At 40.2% G+C, this 8,549-nt stretch overlaps 1 long non-coding RNA gene across 1 annotated transcript; it reads left to right on the forward strand.

Moving 5' to 3' along the window:
• The first annotated feature begins 208 nt into the window (after positions 1-208).
• On the forward strand, positions 209-4,801 carry LOC126087796 (uncharacterized). The gene is made up of 3 exons (XR_007519878.1): positions 209-318; positions 1,677-1,801; positions 4,728-4,801. It is a non-coding gene; the product is annotated as an uncharacterized LOC126087796 (long non-coding RNA).
• The last annotated feature ends 3,748 nt before the right edge of the window (positions 4,802-8,549 follow it).

Below are 8,549 nucleotides of genomic sequence, written 5' to 3' on the forward strand. Positions count from 1 at the left end.
GATTACAGCCAAGAAAATCCTATGGATCAGTTCTACTCTGCAACCCATAGGGTCATCTCAAGTTAGAATCGACTCCACAACAACTAACAACAACCATCTCTACGAGTCCCTGGATGGTGCAAACAGTAATTCGCTCAACTGCTAATTGAAAGGCTGGAGCTTCAAGTCCACTCAGTGGTGACTCTGAAGAAAATTAACCACTGAAAACCCTGTGGAGCACAGCTGTACTCTGACACAGATGTGCCGCCATGAGTCGGAATCCACTCGATGACAAGTGGTTTGCACTATCTCTAGGAACTAATGTTTGTCATTGGCAAGGTATGTGTGCACCAAGTATTATTCTACGGATATTTGGAGGGATAAAGAGGCCAATTTCAATTCACCTTGGTGGGAACACCTTAAAGAGGGCCAGACATGGGGTCCCCTTGCCCTAGTTTATCTGGCTTGGAGGAACTTGGAGAGCTCAAGTTCATCTTGGACCACTTAAGCCATCAGACTATCATCCTCCTGAGAAGTTGAGTGGGTGTGGGAGCTCCTTGTATGTCAGGCAAGTCCCTATAGGTGGGAGCTGGAGTTTCCCAAACACAGGAGGGACGCACACTTCAAGTTGAGTTTGAAGAAGGAGACTGTCTCTCAAAGGGAGGCAGATATAAGGTTAAGAGGGAGGGATTAGGAACTGGAAAGCACCCTCCTCAAGAGGGCTGTTATGTGAAACACTCCATGTTGTGGGTGTTTTCCCTTTCGAACATGAGAAAAAGTGGCATTGGTGGCCGTTTAAAATTCTTTCTTAATCATGTTGTCATTTCCTTTCATTCTTCCAACTGTAGTAAAGTCTGATATATTTATTCCCTTTTGTGTAATGTTATGAGAAAAGAGACATATCAGACTGCCTTCTGCTGCATATAGACCATTGCACGGGAAGCCGTGCAATGCTGTGGGCGGCTTGCCCAGTGTTGACCTGAGAGGTGGCCCACACAGAACCCAGAGCCACCAGGAAGAGAATAGAACTCAGAGGGGCAGAGGTCAGGGAAAACACAGACATGGGAGAAGGGAGACAGCTTCTCCTTCTCTCCCAAACGTAGAGGGAGGTGACTCTTAACGAAGAAGAGAAAACTGTCTTTTGGGTTACACCATAAATTCCTTCTGTACTGAGATAAAGGGGAAAGAGAAAGACAGTTGATTGAGAGAACTGACCAAGAGATGTCATCTTAACTTCATTTTGGGTTTCCAAGCCTGTAAATCTTTACAGAAGCAGACTGCCGCATCTTTTCTTCCATGGAGCCACTGGTGGGTTCGAACTACTGACCTTTTGGTTAGCAGCCAAGCACTTTAACTGCTGGACCACCAGGGCTCCTCTCATTTTGGGTGCCAGCAAGTAGAGCCTTCCTATAGATATCAGAACATATGTGGTAAAGAGAAGGTGAAAAATTTAAGACCAGAGGTAAAAATTGGAGAGGATGAGCAGAATGAGAATTTTCTTGGTACTAGAGATTTGGAGAGACCTAGACCAAGCCCTACCCTTATATTTACACATGAGGAAACAGATCCAGAGAGCAGTGAGGGCCGCCGATGTCCCCAACGCCACAGAGCTACTCAACCTTAGACCCATGACTCAAGCCCACCTTTCCTGACTCCCAGTTCAGATTTTGTTTTTGCTTTGTTTTCTATTTTCCCAGGTGCCATCTTTGATCCTGGTAATCTGAACATCAGTTATGGTGAACACATAAAAGACCACTGCATAGGAATCTGAGGAATTCATGAACCAATTCTTTTTCACTGGTTTTTCTGGTCCTGGTTAGAGGTAAGTTTCATTTTCAGTTTTTTAAAAATCACTTTTTGCTTGTCCCTTTTGTGTGTTTATTTATTTAAGCAGAATAATTACCAATGTTTGTGGAGGCAGGGAGCTAAATCTCTGAGTCAGAATCCTCCCCTCTGATTTCAGCACTCTGAAAGACTTTTAGGACTACATACGTGGGCAAAGTGTATCAAATGGTTTCCATTTAAAACCAAAAAACCAAACCCACTGCCGTCGAGTCGATTCCGACTCTTAGTCGACCCTATAGGACAGAGTAGAACTGCCCCATAGAATTTCCAAGGAGCGCCTGGTGGATTTGAACTGCTGACCTCTTGGTTAGCAGCTGTAGCACTTAACCACTGCACCACCAGGGTTTCCATTTGAAAGGAAGCTTGAAATCGAGCCACTGAGTTTGGCTGTGGTCCTCATGCTAAGCGATCCCAACAAGGGCAGACCTGACCTTTTCATTGAGGAGACATTTGCACATACCAAAGTGACCAGGATTTTGAGGAGGAAAAACAAAGCAGGAAAGAGGTACAGAAACATTCCAGGAGCCAAATGAAACGGCCCCTTTGAATGGAGAAAAAGGAGGAAGGAACAATGATTTTAGAGCTCAGGCTCAAATCTCTTTCAGAATTAATGCTCCTACCTCCATTTTGTCAATCCAGACTTGTGGGTCTGGTAAACAAATACTTTTTATTGGTTCTCAAGTATCATCTCTTCTGCAGTACCAGCCATCACCTCAAGTGGTGACTCATGAACCTCCCAATAGCCTTGACCACACTCATTTTCCAGTGTTTTCTGAGGTCAGAGGTGCTAGCCCTACCCATGATGCTCTATTCCCCACTTTTAAGCTTCCTTTGTTAGTGGGGAATTGGGATGGCATAGGAATTAGCTTTGGGAGGTGTTCAAACTTGCCTGGGCCTCCTGAGTTGTGTGTTTATAGCAACAGGACCCAAGCTTTAAGCCCTGAGGAAGCTGGTAATGAAGCTTCTGTGGTCTGGACTGGGTCACCCTATGCCTGGGACTCTTTGAGAAGCTTGGAGACACGAGGTTTGTTTATTCTGAGACAGAAGGTCAAGAAAACAGTGGAGGGAGGCCTATCCCTGCATTATTGGAATCAGCCGGACAAGGAAATTCTCTTACCACAAAGCAAAACCACATTATAAAAGCAAAAGTATTTATTTCTCCCTCCCAGTTCTCAGTCCCAGTTAACCATTTCAGTTCTTTGGACTTCTCTTCTGGAGGTATGATTATTTTTCTCTTTAATTAGTGATTTTTTAAAAAAACAAAAAAGCACTTTTTCTATAATTCAGTGTTAAAAAACCAAACCAACTGCTGTTGAGTAGTATAGGACAGAGCAGAACTGTCCCATCGAGTTTCCAAGGCTGTAATCTTTACAGAAGCAGACTGCCGCATCTTTTTCCCTCAGAATGGCCGATGGTTTTGAAGCATCAACCTTTCAATTAGCAGCCGAGCACTTAACCACTGTGCCACCAAACCAAACCCCAAAACCCACTGCTGCTGAATCGTTTCCGACTCATAGCAACCCTATAGGACAGAGTAGAACTGCCCTATAGGGTTTCCAAAAAGTGCCTGGTGGATTTGAACTGCCAACCTTTTTGGTTAGCAGCCTGAGCTCTTAACCACTGCGCCACCAGGGCTCCTTAATTCACTATTATTCACACGTCACTTATTCTCCTCACGGCAGCCAGAATGATCTTTAAGTACGCTAGATTCCTTCCCCAGTGTTTTTACTGCTCTACCTGAGCTGAGCCTACCCTCACTGTGTGCACTCTCCCCAAAGCTCTCTCAGCTCCAGCTGCGATGGCCTTTGGCTTATTTACCAAGCACTTCAGACGCATCCTCCTCCAGGTCTTCGCACTGGCTGCTTCCTTTACCTGGTGTTGTCCATCCCCAGGTCTTAGCATGACTGGCTCCTCATCACTTAGGTCTCAGCTTAACTATCATCTCCCCAGAGAACCCTTTCCTGATTAGTCAATCAATCCAAGACAGCCCCAAGAATACAAACATATGTGAATGTGTGCATGTGTGTGCATTTGCTTATACATTTTTAAAAATGAGAGCATAAAGCAAAAAATCTCAATGATATCCATGGTAGGGCTGGGGAGGACAGGGTCCTGGGGACGAGGATGGAAGCTAGATGTCTCTGAATGTACGTGGTTTTTTAGATTAGACTTTGGAACCATGTAATAAATGCTTCACAAAATTTTAAAGCAAAATTAAATTGAAGTAAAAATAAGGCAGTGCCTAAAATTAAAAGAAAAACATTTTTAAATGAACTTAATCATGTATTGAGATGGTGGCTTAACTACACAGAAGAAAAGTTATTCAAGGGACTTCAAAATACAGTAGTTTGAATGTATATCCCTAATGAGATATAAACTAAGTTAAAGGCCAAAAGAACTGTAAAGAATCTTAAACGGTTTTCACTAATCATGGTATTAATAATAATATTGGTATGACTATTATGAAGTAACATAAGGGCCAGCTATTAGTAAAAAATTCTCAATAAGATTTTCTATTTGTATGTATAGGTGTCACCTATGTCACCTACACGTACAGACAGAAAATCTTCTACAGAATTTGTACCTAGTAGCTGGCCCTTATGTATGTGGGTTTTATGACCACAAATGTCTTCATGGTCAAAAACAACACAATACCCGTACCCTAGAATTTGCTTTTTAAATGGTATTAGATTGGTAGTGCCCCAGTCACGTGGCAGAAACACCTAATATTCAAAATACTAATTTTGAATTTCCAGCATTAGTTCAAATTGAAAATACTCATATGAACTCCTGATGTGTTTTCCTTATTTAAAAAAAAAAAAAAAGTATTTCCTAACTCTGTTCACTGAAAAGATCTAGAAACAATGATTAATCCGGTAACAATAAGTTCTCCTTCTGCCCAGACTACAGTCTGTAAACACCATTTTCCGCTAGAAGGAACCAGGCTTCCGTGGGAAAACAGCAAAAAATATTCAAGGTGAGTCTCAAACATCTTGGTACAACAAAAAACAAAAAAGCTATCAAAACTATTGGGGTCACGTCAGAGAAGTTCAGGAACTATTGGGGTCATGTCAAAGAAGCTCAGCTGAAGAATCTTTTACTGGCCAAAGAGGGGACAATTTGAGCATGAATAAGAATAAAAACAATAATGCATGGAACCAGTAAATGTGTTAAAATCTAAGGGTTTATAATGATACTTAAAAAAAAAAAAAAACCCAACAACCCTCATTGGTCATCTTCAGAGTGTTGTTCTAGGCAACCAGCTCTTTATTCCGAGGATAGGTAAAAGGAAAGAAAAAGTTTATTTATCCATTTACTAGTTGAAGGGCATTTGGGTACTTTCCCATAAGCATTTGTGTACATATTTTTATGTGAATGTAAGTTTTCATTTCTTTATACAAAGTACCTATAAATGGAATTGTTGGGTCATATGGAACCCTGGTGGCACAGTGATTGAAAGTTACAGCTGCTAACCAAAAGGTCGGCAGTTTGAATCCACCGGCCGCTCCTTGAAAACCCTATGGGGCAGTTCTACTCTGTCCTATAAGGTCGCTATGAGTCAGAATCAACTCGACAGCAATAGATTTCAGGGTTTTTTTTGGGGTGGGGGGCAGTTTATGGGTAGGTATATGTTTAACTTTGTAAGACATGTCAAACTTTTTACCAGAGTGCCTGTCTTGTACCATTTTGCTCTCCTACCAGCAATGCATAAGAGTTCCAGTTGCTCCACATAGTTGGCAGCACTTGGTATTGTCAGAATATTAACTATTCTGATAGGCTTATAATGGCATCACATTATGGTTTTAATTTACATTTCCCTAATGAACAAACACTGTTTATGTATTTGTTTGCCATCCATATATCTTCCTTAGTGGTGAATTGCTTGTTCAAATCTTTTGCCCATTTTTAAGAATGGGGTTGTTTTCTTATTGAGAATTCTTTATTCTGGATACAAGACTTTTGTCAAAAATCTGATCTGCAAATATTTTCTTCCAGTCTGTGGCTTGTCTGTTTGTTCTCTTAACAGTGTCTTTCACAGGGCAAAAGTTTCAAATTTGATTAATTTCAATTTATCAATTTTTTATTTTAAGAATCTTGCTTTAGACCCAAAGTCACAAAGATTTCCTCCTATGTTTTATTCTGAGAGTTTCTGTCTGATAGACAGCAAGTCCTCTTAATGTGACACAAACAGGACACACAGTCAGCTGTGAAACGTTCTTGCCAAAAAATTGAACTGACCAAGCTGCTAGCCAGGGTCAAGACTCTCAGCAATCAACATAAGTAATATTTTAATGAATTACTTTAAAAAGTAAAAATGAATGCAAAAAATCTATGATAAAAAATATAAAAATTTTAAACAAAGACAGGATTTCAGTACTATTACTGATTTTTCCTTTTTGCTTGGCTCCAGTCTGGCTCAACATGGCGGTTACTGATCCTGATCCTAGTCTACAGCCTAAATCTAGCTACATTGCACAGAAAACATAGGGGATGGAAGAACATGTTGACTGAATCCAGTATGTTGGAAGCTACAGACTGGTGACCAGTTTCTTCAACAAATAAATTGCAAGGGGAAAAAAATAGCATGATGGTTACACAGATGTGTTCCCTTTATGATATTTCAGTAAGCTGTGCCCTTATGATATGTGTACTTCCCAGTAATATATTGCAATACAAGCATTTTCTAAAGAGATAAAAGAAAAAAGCACCTAAACTTGAAGAGGTACTGAGTTTACATGATTAGTTTGCAGGCCATTTACTATAATCTCATTGTTCATATTGTTTTGTAACAGTTTTTTCATAATTTATCATCTGAATTATAAACCTTTTTAAACAAAACTTTTAAAAAGCCTTAGCTAACCCTGAATTATTTGCAATGCATAGGGGTGAAATGAGTAAAGTCTAGAATTTTACTTTAAAACATTTAGCATAAAAGAAAAAAGATTAATGAAGTAGATGTGGGGGTAATTGATCATGGTTGAATCTAAGGAATGAGCTGGAGTTCATTACACCGTCCACTTTTGTATTTGCTTGAAAATTTTTCATAATAAAAATAAAAAATGTCCCTTTGCCCTACCTGCTGTCATTCTCTACATTAGGTTGCTTCCCCCCTCCAACTATTTATTATCTATAGGTGCCTTGTATATTGGTCTATTGGCTGTCTCCTTTCAGAATATGCCACAAAAACAGGATGTACCTGAGTCTTGTTTGCTACTCTGTTCCTAGCCAAAAAAATAGTTCCTGGCATGGAACAGGTGTTCAGTTAACATCTGTTGACTGAGTATTACATTTTGTGTATCGCCACAGAACAACACTGCTCAAATTCTATCAGCCCTAAAGAAAAAAATCAAGAGGGACAACTTTATCAGTGTCTCACATTAATATAAATAGGTGTAGTTGGTGGATATTTTATTTTTTATATTATTATCTATGAAAGAGGATCTCAAGCACAGTGCCAATTACTGTCCCAAAGAGACCCCAGCTCTTCACATTGGTGTCCCAGGTCTTTTCTCCTTGAATCAACTGTGAGATGTGGTTGGATGCAGAGACTAAGTACCCCCGTCTCAGGAGTCCTTCACACTGATTTCATGGCCCCAAACCTGGTTATTTGCCAATCTGGAAAGTCTAGTGATGAAAACAAAGCCCAACTCTTTAATGTGACCCATTCTTAAGTTATTTTGGGGGATTGTTGATTTCAAAGAACTTTGAGGTTTTATAGACTCCACCTTTCTTAAATTGTTTTAAAACCATAACAACAAACTAGTTGCCATCAAGTCAGTTCTGATTCATGTGGACCCCAAGCCCGGCAGAGTAGAAGTATGCTTGGCAGGGTTTTCAATGGCTGGTTTTTCAGACCTAAATTGTTTTAAGGCTGTACTAAACAAAAAACAGTCATCGCACAGTATAATTCTGCAACGACCAGTTCCTAATCAGCTCTCAGTGTCTAAGTCAGCTTCCCCATCCTGTGATGGGGAAATGCAACTCAGAATAAACAAGTTTCATTCCAAAATTTAGCTCCTTCAAAGTAATAACATAGTTGAAGTTTCTTGCGTGATATTTCTTTCTTTTGTTTTGGTTTTAACTCATGTGATATTTCTTGTGCTTAAAAACAAAACTTGTATGCTTGGCTGTCTGATTTCTTTTCTTTTCTTGGTTGTAGTTTTGTGGACATGCGGTATGAGTGAAAAATTTTGGGATAAAGAAAATATTTATTCTTATTCGTAAAAGTTGCGATCTGTTCTTTCTCTGAAGTCTGTCCTGTAGTCGGTTGAGATGAAATATTAGAAAGCCAAGTACCTGTGTAGAATTGGATTCGCCTGGGCATCTGTTAATTTGGTTGACTCTTCAGAGCATCTCCCATATGCTTCAAGATGGAACCATGCTATGGAATGAATTGTGTCCATCAGTTCAACATACACGCAAATGTGACCTTGTTTGTTTCTTCTAAGAAAGAAGATATACCAGTTAAGTTCATGCCTGAGTAGAGCGGGTCTTAGTCCTAATCCTTTCTGAATGGTGTTTTATAAAAGGGGAGAAAAGACATATAAACGGAGTCATACTCAGGGGGAACACAGCATGTGTGGATCTGTCTACAAGCAAAGGAACACCAAGGATTGCTGGCAGCCACCAGAAGCTAGGAGAGAAGCATGCAACAGTTCTCCCAAAGCCCTCAGAAGGAATTGACATGGCCCATTTAGACCGCTAGCTTCCAGGACTGTGAGACA

Source organism: Elephas maximus, chromosome 13 (genome assembly GCF_024166365.1).
Source record: "Elephas maximus indicus isolate mEleMax1 chromosome 13, mEleMax1 primary haplotype, whole genome shotgun sequence".
NCBI lineage: Eukaryota > Metazoa > Chordata > Mammalia > Proboscidea > Elephantidae > Elephas > Elephas maximus.